The sequence below is a fragment of the Argiope bruennichi genome, chromosome 10 (genome assembly GCF_947563725.1).
Source record: "Argiope bruennichi chromosome 10, qqArgBrue1.1, whole genome shotgun sequence".
Taxonomy (NCBI): domain Eukaryota; kingdom Metazoa; phylum Arthropoda; class Arachnida; order Araneae; family Araneidae; genus Argiope; species Argiope bruennichi.
The window spans coordinates 108,599,618-108,621,788 of NC_079160.1; the positions used below are offsets into that span (position 1 = coordinate 108,599,618).

Below are 22,171 nucleotides of genomic sequence, written 5' to 3' on the forward strand. Positions count from 1 at the left end.
ATTTCGTTGAAAATTGTAGCAACCATCAATCTCAGTAAATAAGCTGGTCGCCAAAAGTGGCAATTATAAGATATTTCACTGATTTTATAACAGGCTTCTTTGAATTCTACTAAAACTCTTATATTTCAGCATCGAATTAAAATGGTTTCATATTTCTCCAGCAAATAAAATGCGATTATTTATACAATTTTTTCAATATAGAGTAGAGAATAATAGTAATAGTATAGAGTAATAAATTGAGCAGAAATAACAAGAATACTGGTCCTTAAGGAAATCTCTATTAATAATTAAGCGTCTGTGTGTCCATTAGCAATTTATATTACAGACATTTAGAACTATCGTTACAAAATTTCATACAAATATACAGCGGAAAGTAGAATTTGCACCTAAAAATGATGTGGCTTTTTTAAAATTGTTGTTTCTGAAATTTTTATTAGAATTTTAAATTAAAAAAATAAGCAAAAATGTGCTTTTTATTATAATTTCCTGAGAAATTATCATACAGAAATCTTTTGCAACTTTTAAAAACTTAAAATTTGATCGCTTTATTAAATTAATTTATTAGTTCATTAATTAATTCAATTGCCATTCACCCTTATCAGTATATTTTCAAGCATAATTTACAACAATACGCTTCGTTGTTGAAATTTCAACCGTTTTCATTGTTTAATACAAATATTTAATAAAATTAATCGTGAAAACTAGGATTATATTCCAAATGCATTTAATATTTTTGTACAGTCTCAGGGACGCTTTTTATCCCTTTCAACCTGTGGTCGCTACGGAAACCGGAGCATGCGCATGGTTTTATATATTATATATATATATATGTAAGCATTATTTTATTAGAAGCAGGATGCAGTTTTGAAGACAGTGAAGATACTTTTGATTTCGTGACGTCGTTTTATTTCATTTTGAAGAAGCAGGCATATGTATAAGCGATGAGCACACAGAAAGACACAGAGAGGACTGATGGAAAAAACAATTGAACATTTTATCCCTGGGCTTATACAACCAGAAAAATTGATAGGGAAAATATTTCTTTACAGTGCTAATATATTATTAAGATTTCAATAGGGATTTTTGCTACACGCGTCGGTGAGGTAGGGGAACCACAGGGAGATTTTAAAAAAGAATTTGTCTCATCAGCGGTATTTTGTCTCTTCACGCACAGTGTGGGAAAATTAGGCTTTTAGCCGATTCAGCAATTTTACATAGCTTCTCTTGAATTAATTAAGTAGAGACAGTGGAATTGGATCAAGAAATAAGAGAATGTTTTAGAATGAACTTACTATGGGCTAAATTAACTATTCAGATTTTGTAATGCCTAACAGCAAATATCTGTGTTCGTGTGTGCTTTTATGTGCGTCGATAAATGCTATTCTGTGCTTAATGATATATTTGATTACGGAGAATTAGAAAATAGATTTTAGATGCTAGATCATAAATAATTAAAACCACTGAACCACGGCACAGATTTAGAATGACATGAGTGAACTTAGAATTAGTTGCTGAAAATTTTGACGCCATAGAAACAATCTCTGTTTTTATTTCTTGCAGTTTTTCTATAAACCCATAAACAAAGTTCCTCTAAGATAGTGAGAATAATATCGGATATATTAGAAAATATATCCAGTAAGTATTATGTTCTTTTTAAAAAAATTCTTTTAATTGGCATGTTTTAATTAAACTAGCACGTTGTTAAAAAAAATGTGTACGGACATTTTAATGTTATTCTGTCCCCATTAGCGATGACCCTGTATCAAATAAAAGGTGTTAGGTTACTTAAAAAATACGCTGTAAAAATATCTAACAATTCATTTATTTTATTAAGGAAATAATAAATATCAAACTGTGCATAAAATATTCAAATGAAACTGAACAAAAATTATTAATTTTGGTAAAGAAGTTGACACTCAACGTCTCGTATCTAATATTTAGTGATTAATCATTTTTAACGGTTATTATTAACTAATCGCCAGCTTTTTAGCACGGAAAATCGGTTATATTTATATCAGTTAAATTGTTTCTAACTTCATATTCATTATACCGTCAAATTGCCAGACATTGATATGTGTTTTGTTCAATGTTGTATACATAAATAGTTTTGAAGGATGCACCATTAAAAACGTAAATGTGCGGTTCATCTATCGTACATCTAATTTTCGTGATATCGTAACTCTACTTTTTAAAACGTCTGGTAAACTATGATGACACGAAAAAGATTTTTTTTTTTTTTTTTAATTTCCAACAATGAGAGATAATCCTTCGATTAAATATTTCATGAAAGAATGGAAACCGTTTCAATTTCAGCTCGAAATTGCATTCTGAATGAAATTAGGCTAAAAAAACTTTAAAGAAAATGACAAAATTCAATAAAATTTTGCACAATTATTAACGTAATATTAATTTTATTTTAAAATTTTTGTGGCGGCGTAAAAATTATTTTTGCGTAACAGTATTTGCGGAAGTTATCGTGGAAAAACCTCAAAATTCAGCTTAATTTTTAATTAATAGTTTAATAAAAAAAATTTAAAAAATCATTCTGAAGTGCATGATCTCACCTTCCAAAATATGTATGTGTGCCAAGTTTGGTAGCTTTAGGTCAAATGGTTTGGCTTGTAGAGCAACGCAACACACGTATACATACATTCATCTTTATTAGTAGAGATACAAAGTAGAGTAAGTAGTAGTAGAGATACAAACAACCGATTAATCCCATTAATCGTAACAACTATATTTTTAGAATCTAGAAAAACCAGCGAGAGTGGTCTTCCTAAAACTTTCTCCCATGCTTACTAATAAAAGTGTTGACCAAAAGAACACTTTACATGGCATTGGTGTACTATAGCTACGAAATGTTAACCGTTTTTATGAATTCAGAATTTACATCGAATCTATCGTGCGATTCTTGGCGATTTATCCCTGGCATAATAATCTCCGAAAATCGAATTTGTGCTTTCCTAACCGATTAAAACACAAAATTGTACTTATAGTCTCGAAATTCCTTACCATATTTTATATATTGCGCTTTTGAATTATCGCGTTTATATTTTTCTGAAAGGATAGACCGACAAACGGCCAACTCCTTGTTAGATTTGCTTCAAAATTTGATAAATGTCTACACAATAAATGTTGAATCAGTGTACCAATATTATCTAAATAGCCTTATTCGCTTCGTAGTTATTATATTAATTTATATTCAGACAGCTGAATAGACTTATCTATAAATGGTTTTCGCTCAAAATTGCAGTTCCCATAAGCTGTAGAAGAATGATGTACAATTTTTAACAAAACCAGCGGGAGTAGTCTTCCTAAACCTTTCCCACACACTGCCCAATAAACTTGCCACGACAAAAAACGCCTTACATGGCACTGAGATACAATAGTTACGAAGTATTAACTTTCAGCGCGAATTTAGTATTTTTACTGAATCTGTCATGTCATCCTTGGCGAGTAGTTTGGTGATGAATCTCTAGCATGTGTTAATAGTAACCAAAATTAAATTTGTGCTTTAGACGCGTTTTTCTCAACCGATTGGAACAAACATTTTACACAAAACTGCACTTTCAGTCACAAAATCCAATACCATATATTTAAGTCACTACGTTTTTGAATTACATGAATTACTACGTTTCGAATTTTGAATTACTACGTTTTCGCGTTTACATGTTTCGAAAAGTACAAATTACGTGTTCCCAAAATTTGTAAGGTGTCGACACTACAGATATTAAATCTGTGTGCCGAATTTTATCTATCTAGCTCTCTTCGTTTTGTAATTATCGCGTTAACTTACATTCGAACAGATTTCGCTCAAAATTTGATAGTAGTGTACAAATTTGATGTAAAGCCCATATGCCAAATTTTATCCAATTTCAAAGCGTTTTGAAATAATATTTGTCACGGACAAATGGAAAGATATTTTCCAAAAAGTTATTTATAGCACTCAGGAGGTCTAAAATGTGAAGATTAGACCAAAATCTCAAATTCACATTTTTTTTTTTTTTTTTTTTTTTTTTTTATGGCTGCAATATCTTATATCTTTAAACAAGCAATTCTTATATATGTATATGTTTATTTCCTGTATCTCGGAAACGGCTCTAACGATTTCGCACAAACGCACGCACACAATTAATAACTAACTTTTAGATAAGTTCATTCAACTCCCGCTTCGAAGTGGTTAGAACAGAGCAACATGGCTGATGCGTGTGTTGCATTCCCGGTTCGAGTCGCGCTTTTTGCTATATTTTTCAATTATGTATTTATATTTAAGAGTTTTGTTTTTTAAGTTTATCTATATAAGCGTCTTGAAAAAACGTGATTTTATACACAAAAAAATACATTTCTTTAATAACTAAGACAAAAAAGACATTTCTTTTACTAACTAACTATTAGAGCCTTTTCCAATCTGTTCTCGTGCTGACAATACCCATATAGGGCCATCTTGGACCCGACTTAACCATGGTAAAACTGAGTGTAAGTTCAAGAATATATGTAATGATAGATAAACTTTAAAATGAATACTGTATATAGCAGATTGTTTCGAATAACATATTAAAATAAGCGCATTCATGGTTTTTCTAATTGTTTAAACGACCAATTCATATGTAGATAAGACTGAAAGAAATTCATATGTAATCAGTATGTGATTCGTATCTAAATATTTTCTCCAAAAAAAAAAAAAAAAAAAAGCCGAGCTACGCTTGGACTCCGTAGCATTTTTCTCTATACTTCGTATAAGTTAAAAAAATGAATCCAAAGCGCAAACTTCTACAGATCGCTGCGTATCCCTATTCATTTGTTCTACTAAAGAATTGCAAGTTATTAATATCAATTCTAACTCTTATCGCGTCTTCCCCACAAGTGCGGATGCTGCTGCATTCGCTCTAGTAGTTACACAGACAGAAGCTTCCGCACCAGCGTTTGCTCACAAAAAGAAAACAAACAAAAAGAGCGCAGGAGTACCCAATTCGGATTTATTCTTATCTGAAAATAAATAAATAAATAAAAATGAGGTTGCTTTATAACTTCTCTCCTTCATTTGCTCCGCCCTCCAAAGGGTGCGCAAACGTACTTTTAATTTCTCGTATACGAAGTACAGTACACACCCGAGTATCCGGCCTAATGTGGCGAAAGGACTGGCCGGATAACAAAAAAGTCGGTAGGCCGGAGTTCTATGAACTTCATTCCTTTGCCCACCAATACCAGAAGACAAGGTTTTTATACGAAAACTCAATATAATAAGTATTTTCTCACTTCCTCTTAGGTGCTTATGCCACAAAAAGAAAGATTCCTCAATTTCTTTATGCTTACCTTTCAACATGGTTTTTCTTACTTTTATTCCACTTCCGGTAGCTTGTGCAGCAAATCTCTTTTCAATTTTTGCTCGATTTTTTTTCCCAGTCCCCAACTGTACTTTTCCCAATTCCTAACTCCAAAGCAATATATTTTGCTGCTACACCAGTCTAGTCGCTGTATACCGAGTAATTTCTCACCTCCATGGTTACAACAACTTTTTTTTCGTTTATCACCTATTTTGAAATCTTCACTGTGGTACATTTAATTAAAAAAAAAAATGCAAGCATATTCCAAGAACAATTTACGAATACTGTACAGTTATAATCAGGAACAGCGGCAACAATTAATTCCCGATACACACTGATGAAACAACGAACAACGAGCAGAACGCTGCTCTTTTCTTGTTATACCTTGTATTTTGCACATGGTACGTAGGAGGATCGTAACAGACGTCCACTTCCAATGTCCTGGCAATGTTACAATGCAACATCTTGCCACCTTCATTTAATTACGATAAAAGAAAACTAGGCCGGATAGTACGAAAGCCAGATAGTCGCAAAGCGGTTACTCGGGTGTGTACTGTATAAAAAAAATATTGTAATCACTAAAAAATTCGTAACTGAGATTTTTTCGAATCTTTAGCTTTTATACCCAGTTCGAAAAACATAATTTTGGAATTATGTTTGCCTATTAGTGAATATGATTATATAAAATATGCTTTACATTCTTTCATGGCAAGCGATTTAAGATATATCAAAAATGAGTCTAGTATAAGATATTTACTACAACCCTGCTACTTCTTCGCGAAATACTCCACAATCCGTTTCAGTACCACGAGACTACCATTTTTCGGTGATTCTACTTCGCTAAGGAGTGAGATGCGATGGAAAGGGCATATTTCCGGAATTCTTCATCATTCTTTGACTTTGATTTCTGCCCTATAAGATACTTTTCAGATCATACCCCCCCCCCCATGTATGTGCGTATCGTATCTGATCGTACTATTTTATTTTAACTCAAACTTGCATACTGATTTCTCATATGGCTAGTTGAAGGGGCAAAAAAGAAATTTTACATAATATCATTAAATGTGATCGAAATTATCTTCCGTTGTTAATCTTAAAACGTTATTTAAAATAATCCAATAAAAATGCTCTAACATTAAATAAATATATATATATATTGAAAAAAAATGTATTATCAAATTTTAAGAACAGTTTATTCACCTTTCAACAGTTTATTAACTCCGTTTATTCATCATAATTTAATATTTATGCCCCTTAATGTGAATAAAAAATGCTCTAAAGTATTTTATTGCGAATCAGAATCCTTTTCCGACAATATTACGAGTTATTCGCAATTTTAAAGCCTCCTTTATTCTCGTATAATCCAATTTCACCATACGGATAAGTCCATCTCCTCCTTTCATCTTTCCTCTCACCCCTAGTTTGATTAAATAAACGCATCCTGACGCATGCGCAAAAGCGTGGAAGGTTTTCGAATCCGAGAACGAGCTGAATACATCCCATTTTTCTCCTTCTCGCCAAATGCACTCGTCTGTTTGAGGTCGAAGGTCAACCGCCAGCTGATCAAAACTACGCTATAGATGACTCTCGCAAACACAGCTTATTTATATTTCAACAACTATGAAGCAGATGATATTACTACAATTTTAAAATATAGAAAATTTTCAATACTTACAAGCTCATTTTCAGATGTCTAGGAACATTAAAATCCTACCTGAAAAAAAACAAAAAAACAAATTAAGAACACTTGAAAAAGAAAAAAGGAATCAATGTAAAATTTTTGGACAAATGTATTTGTCAAATTTCACAAAATAGCAGCTTAAAAGATTATTTTACTCAGTGAAAGGATTTACACGAAAGTGCATAATAATGATTTAAATTATGCAATAAAATATCTAAAAAAAACTTTGTAATATTCTCAAAGCTCAAAATATATTATCATAGAAGGAAAAGGCTTTTAAAATTACGCTCGCACACAATTAAGTTTTTAAAATTATATTTTATTCAGAGTGATAAAAAATACTTGCAATCGCACTGATTTCTCAGACAAAGTATAACAATCTTATCAAAAAAAGGTTTCAGACGGATTTGCCAAAAATGACCATTATAGTAATGCTGTCATCTATAAATAAGTCTGTAAGAAGACCCGAATGATGACTTGATTTCACTTTTAAATAATGTAAAAACTAATGCTTCTATAAAAATTCATTTTCATACATTCTCATACTTTCTACTTGAAGTTCATTTGGAATCCAGAGTTTGATATTTGGTATGAAACTTGACACCACTGCCTCTTCTTGCAATTCAAAAGGATGACACAATTTCGCGAAATTTCTACTCATTGCACGTTCACTATAAGTTTCAACAATTTGACGGCGAATGGATATGATAATCAAAAACATTCTTAGCTTTGTATTTCAACGAAGAATCAATTTTCAACGCTTTTCGACATTCCAATTCCTATTACTCACCTGAACTTTAATAATATACACTAGATCAATCAGCGCTACTTACTGACACTATGAGGAGAAAAAAATTCGTTCCATATTTGTTCCAAGCTAATGCTTGGGCTCTGCTTTTTCAAATTAATGCTATGGGCTTTTTTAAATAAACTCTTGCAACTTTCCAAAAAAAAAAAAAAAGTACATTATAAAGTATTTTAAAGACAAAAATTATTCAGGTATAACTTCTGTATAAATAAAATATGCTAGCATTTCTAAATGGTTTAATCTCGGAGATGAAATCGATTAATCATAAGTTAGCATCGAAATAGCAGTAACGTTAAATAACCATAAAGAATGTAGGTACTTATATTAGAAGAGTAGGTATAATTTAAATTAGTCGTGCAGCAATTTTAATAGCAATAAATAACTAATGACAAGCACCTTCAACCTGTCTCCCGTCAATTATGTTATCAATATACGCTTGAATAACTTTTTAAATAAGAAAAGAATTGTCCATGAAGACACAAAATTAAACTATAAAATCTATTAATTATCTTGTTTATATTGTGTCATTAAAATGACATATAAATATTTTTTTTCCACAGCACATTTTTATACGGATATTTTCAGTTAGGAAACTTCAATTTCAAAATTATGCGAAAATAACTTAATTTTTTTCTAAGGGTAACTCACAAAAAAAAAAAAAAAAAAAAAAAATGGAAATGTAATGAACATAATGAAATGCGGTGAATGAGTTCCTAATAATATATATATATGTTTATAAAAACGAAACTCTTAATTTTATGTCATTTGATTATTAACAAACAAACAGACAGACAGACAAACACAAACAAACAGACACACACACACACCGTATGAACGTTTCCTATTGCTTCATTAAATGTTTTTACAGCTATCATGAATTTACCGTTTCGTTTAGCTAACTGACATGCAAATTAGAAATGCTAAAAGGAAGATTCACTATGTCATCGAAACTTTCGTTCAGTCAGAGGAAAGAAAATGTTTTAAAAAATGATGATACAAAGAGACGTCAAACAGTTTAATAGAAAGCGAAAATAGGCTTAACCGTCGCTGACTTGCTTCTGAAATTGTTGTTCTAACTATTATCGCACAAAATTATTTTGCATTATTTTAAAACTTAATAAATTTCCATTTTAATGATATCAATTTAATTTTTATATAATCTTCCTTTATTTTTATGAATTTTTTAAAATTTAATTTGGTATACTATCTGTACTAATGTTTTTACAATTAAGAAATTCAAGTTCATTTAAATATGCGTTTTTGCCAATGTTACAATTAAATTTTTAAAGAAATTGCTTTGCTTGTATATTGACTCTAAAGTAGGATTTTCACTTCTACTTTTATTTCATAGACTGCACTTTTTTTTATTATTATTATTTTTATTTGAACATTTAGTAATTTGTAGTAGCCTGATTCAATTAAATTCACATTTCTTATCTAATCTAATCATATAAGTAGCAGAAATTCTGAAAGGAATGCATTCAATATTAAAAGTTTGACGAGATTAAAAAAAAAAGAATAAAAGAAATAATCTGGCTAAATAAGCTAGAATTAAAAAAAAAAATGCTAATTTTGATTAAGAAACAGACGAATATTTTCTTTTCTTCTTAAATAATTGGAAGAGAAGATGTGTAGCTTTTTTAAACAATTATGGAATTACTATTTTTATTCGATCTATTCATCACACAAAGGATGATTTTATAGGACAATTGAATATAATAATAAGCTAGTTGCATGTAGTGTATATTCAACAAGGAAGTAAAATTCTAATAGTTTACTGGCACAATAACTGAATTAACTCATAATTAAAAAAAATCTCTGAATGTATGATCCACATCATACTTGAGAGAAAGATTATTTTACTACATTTCTACATAATAATTAATAACATCAGCAAATTATCCTTCCTTGAAGTCCACATTTCACTCCCTACAATTCTCATATGTTGTTGCAATTTTAAGTCCTTCCTTCCTGAAAAGAGGTCTCAAAAAGATAATACTGTGAAATGAGTTGTCACCATCTCATTATTATCACATACCTTAACATTCTTTGATATAGAAAAACAAAAGATGGAACCATGTTGTGGAAAATATCACAACATTGATGACAATTATGTTTATAGTATATTATAGTACAAGACATGTATTTCATTGATAAAAAAATGCTTTATCCCATTACATTTTGTGTTCTTTAATTGCTCAATGGAACTTTCTTTCTATATATTTTAGACACACCTTTACAAATTTATTTATTATGTTTACACATATTTGCAATATTACCGGAATCAGTGGCCAAAATTAAAAGAATTTTTAAAAATTTTAAGTTTATATTCGATCAGTTGTGTCTCAGAATAGATTGAATGGTCTGACAATAACATCAATTGCCAAAGAAATTACAACTGTATTGATATCAATATATTTAAACATTTACTGAAGCAAAAGAATGATAATTCCTCATAAAATTAAGTTATAGCAATAAATACTAAACATTAAATGTATTATTATGTTTCTTAATAATTCATTGCTGTTTGAAATGTAAATTATTGAAAAAAATTTACATTAACCTCTTCCTTCCCCATACCTATTTAATCTAAATTGTATATTGTTTTTCTACTGAGAAAATCAAATTTTATAATGTATTATGCATTTCAATATGCAAGTACCAAGCTAATAATGGGTGCTTGAATTCCCCCCCCCCCCAGGAGTCTTGAAAACCCTTGCAATGGCCCTGATGATGGCTAAGTATAGCAGATAAAAAAAATTATATACATAAAAAAATAAATGTTAATAGAATAACTATTATTATATAAACTATTTACTGCTTATATTTGTAATATAACAACAACAAAAAAATTCAATCAAACAAATTATATACGAAACTAAAATTATTTTATATAATAGATCATAGAAAAGTTTCATATATTCTAGCAAGAATTATTAACATGAATATTGTGAAATAAAAAAAAAAAGTTATTAAAAAAGGTTTAATATGAATAATATAAAAAAAGAATGTGAATATTTCATACTAATATGCAAAGTGACCATAAAATCTCGATATAGTTTCATTAAATTGCAAATGAAGTAATTTAAGATATATATAGATCAAATTTTACCTATCTACTCAGTAATTCTCATAATTTATGATCATATAGCAATGTGTATCTCAAGTGCAAACATTGATTAAGAACTTGATATTGAATAAAGCTCTAAATTATACATAATAGACTAAAAATATTCAAGAAAAAGCATAATGTATATTGTGAAAGTAGGATGAACTTTTCATAGAAGTTATAATTTGTTAAATTATTGATATTATGTTTCAGTAGTGATACAGTGTATTAAAACACCAAACATGGATAATAAATAAATTTTTTTCAAAAAATTGACATTTTTTCAAGATTTTCTTCTACAATGACATTAAAATTAAATAGTGTATATAATATTTAAGGTGTATATACAGGATATTCTTGAATTCATGTGCCAAACTTTAAGGGTAGGTAAAATACATAAAGAAGTATTTTTTTGTGTAGCAATATGGGGTCAAGTAAATATAGAGCTTTTTTTTTCTCAGCATTTTTGTTTTTTTCCCCATCAAAACTTTTCATTTCCGATACCACATTGCTATTTAAAAAATGCTTCTTTATACTTATTTTACCTACCTTAAAGTTTGACCCATGAATTCAGAAACACCCTGTATTATATATATTAATTAAATTGTAAGACATCATATTAATGCTGAACTACCTTTATATACAATTTGGTTCAGTAAAATAAAGGATAATACACCATACATGACATATTATATATTCAATGATATATTATAAACATCAAAATATACACTCAAACTGGGGCACGATTGGGTGTCTTGCATCATTCCGCACCTTTCCCTGATATAACAAACACCTCGAACAAAACTGAAGCTCTAAGTTTAGGCTTATAAAGACACTGGGACAAAACACATAGTTCGGAGTTTATTAAAGTGGACAACTAATGTAAACAAATACAATTACAAAAAATGTTATAAAAATTGATTTTTATGAGAATCATATTGCAAGAGAGTTTAATGATTTTAATTATCTGATGAATTGGAACTTAGATTAAATGAAGGCGGCCCTTCCAATGAAAAAAATATACCACAGAATTGTAAAATAGGCAGGAAGACATTATCTATTTGACACTGTAAATAGGCACCTAGTGAAGTTATATTGTTATCTGAGAAAATTTAATGTGAGGCATCCATTAATGCCCTATATTGTCACGATTAAACCACTATATTTTTACCCAGATCTTCTTGCTATTACGCTTTATGTGTTAATGCCTTGAAGCCATAATTATCAATATCATCATTAATGATGCTTTGCAACAGAGATGGCCCGAAATCGAGAACTGATCCATAATTGTAGAATAATTAATGGTGCCTATAAAACGGTTATCTATAAACAATAAAAGAAAATGTATATCTCTGCTTTTATGTTCTACAGGACAGATCACTAAAGCCAGAATTGCAAAATTTGTGATAAACATAAATTGGAATGTGGAAATGTTCCCTTCAAAGTAATATTTTTTGTTAAAATTTTAATTAAAAATTAAGAAAATTTTGATGTTTTCCTAACTTAGTGGACAGAAATATTACAGCACAAACATGAATGTTACGTCATCTTAAATCTAATAAAAATCATTAAAATTATTTTCAATTATACCAATTTGGTACCATACAATTTCTTGTCTATGTTTAATTAATTTTTAAAAATATTTTACAATAATATATTTTATTGATGCCGTAAAACGTAAATTATTTTCATTTTTATTTTAAATATTACATCCTGGATTCTCTTCCATTATTCATCATAAAAGTTTAAAATATGTCACTTAAGTATTTATTAAAATAGAAATAGTATTTTTTTTCTAAGCTGTGTAGGTTTCAGCATAAGGTATGCTTTTTTATAACTTTTTAAAAATTTTTATTGTACTTATAATACAGATTTAACTTTACAATTAAACAATGATGAAAGATTTTTTTAAAGTGTGGCCATTGCTAAACACTGTTACTCTTGCCTGTAATATAATTGGATGTATAAGATAATATTACCATTTTTATAGCTTATTAAAAACTTTTTAAAGTAATACAGTGAATTTTTGTTAAATCAGAGAAATTTCCATTAAATAATCCTTGGGGATACAATACTAAACATGGAACATATTCTGTAGTAAACACAAAATTTCTATACTAAATTATTTTACCCAAATATTCTTATATTTTTAATAATTATGTTTAGTATAAACAAGAAAGTTATTGTATTAGTTGAAGTTTAATCCTTTATGCTTCAATTTAAAAGGAGATAAAGAAAATCAGGAAGATATGTAGAAAAATGATGCAAGACTTCAAAAAGACAGTAAATTACATGGCTATCATTATTCAGAATTAAAAAATACTTCAATGAGGAAGCCATAAGAGAAAATTATATAAACTATTTTTATATTATTAAATGAACATTTTAGCAACTCTAATTCTGAAGCATCATTAACACAGTAATCAGAGGTCACTCCTGTAATTACTAAAGCTGATAAATCAACTCCCTGCCAAAGGCAGCTGTTATTAAATAAGACAAAATGCCATTTAATTTTCTTTCCGTTGATTTTTATTTTGTATAAATTATCACATATTCATCTATTTATTGGTTTTCTAAATAAAATTTAGAAATTGTAAAGAGATATATTGGATAATCAGCATAATGAAAATCAAAATACGAATATAATGGAATCTGATCATAACAAGAACTTTAGAATTTCATTTTAATCTCACCTATCTCAAATTTCTTTAACAAGATGTACAATTGAAAATATTCTCAAAATATTAATAATTATGAGGAAAGCAAACATTTTCCATTATATTAAAAGTTTTAATAAAAATACGAAGCATGTTATATAATTTTCTCATCATTATTTTAAACTATCAATTTTTTTTATGATGCTAATATCACTTAATTTTAAATCCTTTTTTTGCATTATAAAGTAATTTTTAGTATCTTCAAATGAAATGCCCCATGAACTGACAAATAATGACAAAATATTTTTAAACATTATAGTATATGTATATAATATGAGCATATTAATTTTACAAATAAAAGAGACAATTAAATATATTTAGAAATTAAAAAAGAAAAATTACTTGGTAGAATAAGATTCTTCATCAAAACAATTTTTAATGTGATTCAGATTGAAAATTTATCATGAAAAGCATTTACCTTCATCTAAATATGATGTGCAAAATTTATTAAAATTAAAATTCTTCAAAAAGAAAAAAAAATCTTTCGATTCCAGCTCAACTCTCTACTGAAAAATATTCGAGCACTATCTTTCTTGCTAAAGAGTTCAAGGCAAACATTAAAAAAATTAAACCATGAAATGACTGTGAAAACTAAACAAAATATAAATCTTCTTTTAAAATTAAAATTTCATATTGAGAGTGCCTTTAGAAGATTTTGTTGAGGGGGACAAAACATAACTTTGATTGAAAAAAAAAAGTAATTTTTATTTTTCTATTTAAATCAAAGTAATAAGAAGTTACAACTTTAATAAGTATTAACTTCTTACCTTATGACTCCTTTTAATAACATAGCTCTTTAGTAACATGAAAAAATTTAATTTTGCATAATTAAGCAAGAGTAGCAATTTTTCATAGAAGAGTCACTTTTTGAAATTGAAAAAATACAAGAGATTCCACGAATCATTTCCCAGAAAATTTTGAATAATATTATTTTATTTTTATCTACATAATATTAATTCAATTTTAAATATCATATAAATTCCTTAAATATCATACTATATGAATATAATATTAAAATCTGTTTTTAAAACTGAAAGACAAAATACTTTAGCCATTAAAATACATTTCATGAGCTCATATTTATTTTGATAGTAGAATGCATAAAGCAATAAATATAAATCCAACTCTATCCTTTATACTTCAATCTGTCTGATTCCATTTAATGATACACATTTTCAAATGACTATTATTTCACCATAAAGTATAATTCAGGAAATAGAGATAGCACAGAATAAATTTAAATAAAGTCAGTAATCAATGTATTGTTTATTTTTTATTCCTCATTTCAAAAGTGACAATATATTTGAATTAATTATCCAGATTTATGAAAAAAAATCATTAATATCTGAAAAATTAGTGCAGTAAAAAACTATGTGTGTTACTTTATACATAATGTGCTCATACATCATTGATTTTGAGAAGATTTCTAATCTAAATCTATTTCCTTCTTTTCCAAAAAATCACACACCTTTCCATGCGACTAAACTTGACTTTTTAAAATTATTTTTTTTTTTTTTACCTCTTTTATAAAAATAGATTTCGTTTTGAAGAGATTTAAATAAGAGCGTGAAAGAAAATTCAAACTTAATGTCTTGGTGTTGGATTCCTAAACAAGAAAGTTCGAAACAAAACATCAACAAGTTTAATAATGAAATTGACGTGTTCCCACACAGTATTTAATAAGCATAAGATTAAATATCTATCATAATATTATATATTTCAAAGTTTACAAGTTCAATGAAACCCTTAGATACCTGAAAATGTAGATAAAGAAACAGTATTTATTCAACTACAGCGCTCTACTATAAATTAAATCAGCAGCTTAAATTCATAAAAATAAACATAGAGAAAGTGAAAAACTTACATATCAATACAAATATAGCCTTTTAACATATTAGTTCAAAACGACTATATTCACCTTTGGCACACCGGACGCTTTTATTGACAGTTTATTTAAAAACAGAGCTAACATTAAAGGCAGTACAATCTCTTATCCAATAAGAGATCAGAAGAGTTACGCAATCAAGATAATCCAATGTAGTATTCACAATTAAATGAAACGAATCCAGCTCTTTACTAGATCAGATTTGGAGTCGAAAATCTAATGGATGACCTGTTATCAAACTTTTAAAATTTTTATTCTAACATTTTTAAAGTTATTAACAATAAAGCAATAATTTAATAACAAGTATAGAATAAACTATTGTATACACAAATATTCGGATTGTCATATGAACTTCCTGTTAACTTAAGAAGGACGCATTCTAGTTTGAAACATTATTAGGCAAGTCTTTTCTCTACTTACAAAATTTGACATTTTCATTGTTATAACCGTAAATATTTATTCAAATACGTCATAACTTTGCTGTTTTGTGCATGCTCATCAAAATTGTTATAACTAATCCCGTATTAACATGAACTAAGTGTTATTTAGTATACTTCTTTAATACCGAATCTAATCGGTTATCATTGTTGTTGTTGTTTTTATCTTTTAAACAAATTAACATAACATAAAGAACTGTAATGAAAAGGATAAAATATTCAATGCTAAGAGGCAAAACAAAGTTGAACTTGTCGCTGGAAATCGAAAACAAAAATATTTATAGGGGGGAAAAAAAAACAATAAATCAAACGACATGGTTTAAATCCTTTGCTCTCTAATCGTGGATCGTATTTCTTGGGCGCATAAGTAATCTCTTGTGATGCTAATAGTGCATTTTATGTACATGTTAGGTATTAGAGGATGACATTCGTTGCGGCTAAAAATCCCAATTTATCCATATTAATAATAATGGACATGTTTATTTTAAATTTTGCAAATATCTTGTTATTCTCTTGACTACTCTTTAATGTGCTATTATAGAAAATATATAAATATATAAGAAATCTTTCTTCAGCATCCTTCTAAACATCCTACTAAACTTTTTTTTTTTTTCTGTAACAGAAATATTTTTTTCACAAGTGAAATATTTTCGGTAATCATAAAATGGTTTTTGTTTTCTAATTGTATTCAAAATTGAATTCATTATTGGGGCTATTATAATATTGTATTTTTTAATATTTCGTAGAACATTTCAGTGTATAATAATTATATAATTATTCTGTAAATAATTCAATCAAACAATTCAATTTAATTATATAATTATTGTGTAAACCCATATTCTTTGCTGCTTTTTATTGAAAAGTATGGTGTTTTATATTCCTTTCCTTTGATATAATTAAATTTAGGGAAATTTTAAACAAATTAGTAATTTAATTATTTAAATAATTTGTTCTATGCATTCTTTTTGTGATTTTACATTCACTAATGATATAATAAGTATTGGAATTAATATTCCAAAATAGCCATGGGCTGAATTTACAAAACATTTTAAACCAATTTTTCAAGCAGAGGCTAAAGAGAGAAAAGACACTTTAAAGTTCACTTTTATTCCATCCCAAAAGGCATTTATGTACAAGCAGGAGTTACAAGGCACATCATGTCCCAGAACGACACAAGAGCGAAAACAGAAAAAGCTTAAAAGGGGCAGAAAGTATTTTTGCCAGTGTCTATATACTATGAGATTTTGATAGGGATTTGTCAATTTTGGTAAGGAAATTGTAGAGATCTTTTAAAGAGAATTCGCTCGAAGCGTGTGAACTGCTGATTTAAGCATTTTTGCAGTGGTTCTGTTGAATTAATTAAATAAAGAGGATGAAATTAGATCAGGAAAAAAGAGAATATTTTAGAATGAATTTAATAGGACTAAATTAAGTTAAAAATTAGAAAATTAATAAAGTTTAAATTAGATTTTACAATATTATATATATTTATATATACCCCATCAAGTTTTAAAATAAAAATTTATTGGGTAATAACTACATTATTTTAAAGAAATGATTCTGATAATTACAAAACATATACATAAACACAGTCAAATAGATATAGACAAAATATTTCGATATAATCAATCATTTAATAACTTGAAACAAAGGTTCTGTTTCTTTGTCGGTTTTACATTTAAATTTTTTTTTCAAAATATTTATTTGTAAAACAATCATGAGAAATTAATTAATTAAAAAAATTATCTTTTATGCATGATAATTAAAATTAAAGTAACTTCTTTTATGAATATTGTAAATTTAAAAGAAATTATTGGTAATGACAACGTTGTAATCACATGGTTACAATGGGTGAGTTGAAAAAAATTGTATTTTTATTTTCGTGCATTTTTTAAAATTTAACACTGTTCAAATTGTGCAATTTTTAATTATTTTTAATTTTTGTAAATAGTATTGAGAAACTTTTATTTTTAATTTTTATTATACTTTTTATACTAATTATTTTTAATTTTTATAAATAGTTCTTTTTGTATACTTCATGCCAAATTTTTCTTCTGCCATAACCCCATGGACGCTGTAATCTTCAGAAAAAAATCTCTTGAAAATAGTCATAATATTGAGAAACACAATTCTGAAGATTACTGCGTCCGCTGGCTTTGGCGAGAAAAATTTGGCGGCAAATCGCCAAATGGTACCCGTCCCTAGAACTGTCCCCAAATCTTGACACTAAATTACTAACATGCAAAAATATGTATTTAAAAAAATCTCATAAAACTCTTTATCATATATGTATTATTTAATTTGACTTTGAGGTTGGACAATTATTAATATTAATGCAATGTAATTGATTATATTTTGTACACCATCTGTTACAAGTGGTTTGTTGTTCATGTTTTCTGCATGCTTTGATTTATTGTAACTACTTGGTTACAGTATTATATTTATAGTAACTACTTTGTTACAATAATTGTTGTTGAATTTTGTTTATATTATAAATTACTTACCTATCTTCTACATTTCAATTTTTAAAACTTTTTAATGCCATTCATTTCTCCTTATGTAAAATGTATATCACTGAATTATATAGTTTAATATTGTATGATATTTTAAACTGTATGATATAATGGTATCATGTGATCAATAATTTTCCCTCTACAGTGCTTAAAATATGCACTGTTTAATTTTAAAATCCTGATATTTAACTTTTATGATTATGAACACACTCAATATTTTCAAGACTCTTATAAAGCATTGTTTACTGTTTTTGAAGTTTAAATTAATAGCATTCTAAATCTCATCAATGTTTAAAAATTAAGACATTCAAATTTATATCTTAATATATGTACCTTTTTTATGTTATTCAATAAAGAATATTGATTAAAGTGAGTCCAGCCTTAATTTCTCAAAATAGATTTCGATATGGTAGTAGATCTAGTTGAGTAGTGATATAGAAGTTAATGTGAATTTTTTTTTAATTATTATTTTCAAATTTTAGAAGTTAGAAAAATTCTTTGTTGTTTAAATTGACTATCAATAAAAATACAAAATATAAAAATTAACTAGCATTATTGTTTGAAAAGCTATTAACAGAGCTTTTTATATTTTTAATAGGAACCTATGAATCAAATTAGTCTGTATTTACCCAAAATAGTTTATATTTTACATCTTATTGCTATTTTGGCAAACCTTTTCAAGGTTAAGAATGCTAAATTTCATATGGAAATTTTTTATTTCATTATTATATCAAAACATTTAAAAAAAACAAACAACTAGTGATGAAGATCATTATTTTCAAAGCTGTGTCTCTTTTCTCTGCAATGTTTTCTTTAATTAGATGTCATTAATGCTTTATAATTCATGTTTTACATTCATTACTAAGGACATGGGAACTTATTTTTAGGATTTTTTAAGAGAATTATCTTTAAATGTACAAGACTGTTTTTTGACAAATAGATTTATATTAAAATATAATTATCTTTATAATATAATTATTTTATCTTTATTCATTTTTTAAAAATTTTATATAGAAGTCTGCTGAACTTATGTATCATGTAATTTCATAATGATGTGTATTATTTATGTGTGCAAAAATATTTGACTTAATTTGAAGATTTTTGTTTCAATTATGGGGAATAAAAATTTTATTGGTTTTGTGTAATCTTGTAAAATAACATATCATATATATAAATGCTAAATATAGGGAAACTGATCAAGTAACCATATTCCAATAAAGATTCAATATATTGGTGAAACATTAGTATGTATAGTATAGTTTTAATGGATGCACTCAAAGAAGTAAAAATCATAAAACAATTGGTTTAGATGTTTTCCTTGACAGTAAATTGTATGCTATTTACATAGCATCTGTAAGTATATGTAATGAAGCAATAATTTTTATATGCTTATTTAATTTCTTATCCTTGTTTCATTTTCATCTTCATAAGCAGTTTTTCGTGAAAAATATTAGAGGTGAGGGAATAGAAATACTTCTTTTTTTCACTTCTTGAATAAAATTCCAATTTTTTAAAATTAATTTTAATAGAATGACTTAACACACTAAGATATTAAATTTTATTATTTTTCTTTCTAAATGGAAAAAATTGCCATTTAGATCTGCTTTCTTCTTAATTTAAATTTGATTTATAGCAAGTATTTACTTGTTAGATGTGACTGCAATAATGAACCAATATTAAGTTTTAAAAAGTAGCTACTTTGGCAAAACATTAAGAATAATTTCTGAAATTAATTATTGCATTGCAAGTAATTAGTTATTCAGTTGGTTGCAATTTGTTCAATTATATTTAATAGATTGCATGTCTTTGGTGAAATTTCAATAATATATCCAAAATAATTGTGGTAAATATTTTTTAATTCACATTAGTATCTAATTATATTTAGTACCATTATGCTTTAAAAAAATAGAAAAATATTTATTTTCAATTCTTAAAAAAAATTATATGTAAATGTAACTAAATAGTGAGGTAATTAATTATAATTGAAATAAAAAAAATATCATGACTGCTAATGATCTTGACAATTTTTTTCCCCCTTTGTCTTTATACATATGTTTCCTGGAATACACACATGAATTTATTTTAGGCTATGCCTTAATTGTTATGAGTTGGTACTCAGTGGCAGTGATTATCAGTTTTTTTATTTCATCTTTCAGTTTATTATTCATTTTGACACTAATTAATTATACTGCATTTCATATTACTTGTAATTCCTTTTAAGAGATTTTTTTTTTATACAACATTTGTATTTATAGTATATGTCAATGTTTTTCTTGTACTGATCTGTAAGGAAGGAAAGGTTAATATTTCTGTCTTTAAAATTTTTTAAGACATTTAATGGCAAATTTGTTGATTTAGACCATTTTTTCATATATCTCCGACTAGTGTTGAAGAAATTTTTCGATTAAATTTTCAGGGATAATATGTACATTTAACAAAAGATTATTAAAAAAGAAAAATCAGGAAATAATAGTGTATTTTTTGACATTTATTCAAAGTAACAATATTTTAACATTTTTTTTTTTTTTTTTATCTAATCCAGTTCCTCATTTTTGGCATAAAGGCAGGCTTTATTTAATTTATAGAATGAATGTGTACTACCAAAGACAATTCATTCCCTTAACTGAAATATAATATCAATCAAAGTTTATTGAATATATCGGTAGCCATTCAATATACTTTTCTATAAAATGAACTAAACAATAAAAATTCAACATCACGCATTTATAGAAAATTGTCACTTATGAATTACTTGTATGAAGAATACAGTTTTAACATTTTAAAAGTGATCATTTTGAGGATTAATACTTCTCTCTGCTTTAAAGAAACATTCATTTGTCCAAATTACATTTATGAGAAAAGAAGAATTTGATTTTGCCGGAAGTAAGGCCCAATTGGACAATTCTTGATGTTGATTTTATAATTTTCCATGTAATGATTATAACAATCTATAATATAATACCATAAATGCTTTTTGGACACCAGTTATTGAAATATTATATACACTGCCATTTTTGAGATGCTCTATTCTGAATTGACTATTCGTACCTTAGCTTGAAGATAACTTTAAAAATAAGCCAAAATCTCAATTTCCATACCATTTATGTAACACCTCAACTTATTCATTCCTCCTAGGGCCTAGTAAGGATCATATAGTTTTTTTAATGCTTAACTATATTGTAAACAAATTTCTGAAAAGGATGCTTAGAATTCAAAAAGCTACATTTGTATTCTTCTATAATTGGGCCAATATTACAATTATATACAGCATAGATCATTAGCATTTCCAAACATTCTTTATTGCTAATATATTTTATTGTTTTAAACAATTGTTAGCAAATATTTTTTTCTTTTTTAGCAGCTCAGTATTTTTCTGGCATATCTTAATTTAAAGGCAAAGTTGCAACTGAAATCAATTGAAATGAACAACTTTCTGCTTAATTAGCTAATATCTTTCAGGTCATGATAATTAGATTATATAATTTTGCACAAATATTTGCAAATGACAGTTTTTCTGCATCGAATGAATTTGTCTATCAAAATTTATTAGTCTCATAAAATATAAAAACAAGCATATTTCTGCAAGTTTTGTAGTTACAAAGTATGTGAGCATAAATGAATGTAAGATAATCATTTTATTTAATGCCACTTTTACTCTATGGTGAATGCATAAAAATTTAATTTTTTTAAACTTTTT

The 22,171-nt window shown here is 27.2% G+C and overlaps 1 protein-coding gene across 1 annotated transcript in view; it reads right to left on the bottom strand.

The window, feature by feature from the left end:
* The window catches only part of LOC129989231 (serine/threonine-protein kinase 3-like), a 46,162-nt gene extending 30,517 nt beyond the window's left edge, over nt 1–15,645 (bottom strand). Inside the window, exons 1-2 of the mRNA XM_056097615.1 lie at nt 15,504–15,645; nt 7,000–7,038 (exon numbers count right to left, since the gene is read on the bottom strand). The gene's annotated coding sequence lies outside the window, so the exon portion shown is untranslated. The remainder of the gene's footprint in view (nt 1–6,999; nt 7,039–15,503) is intronic.
* Nucleotides 15,646–22,171: the final 6,526 nt, after the last annotated feature.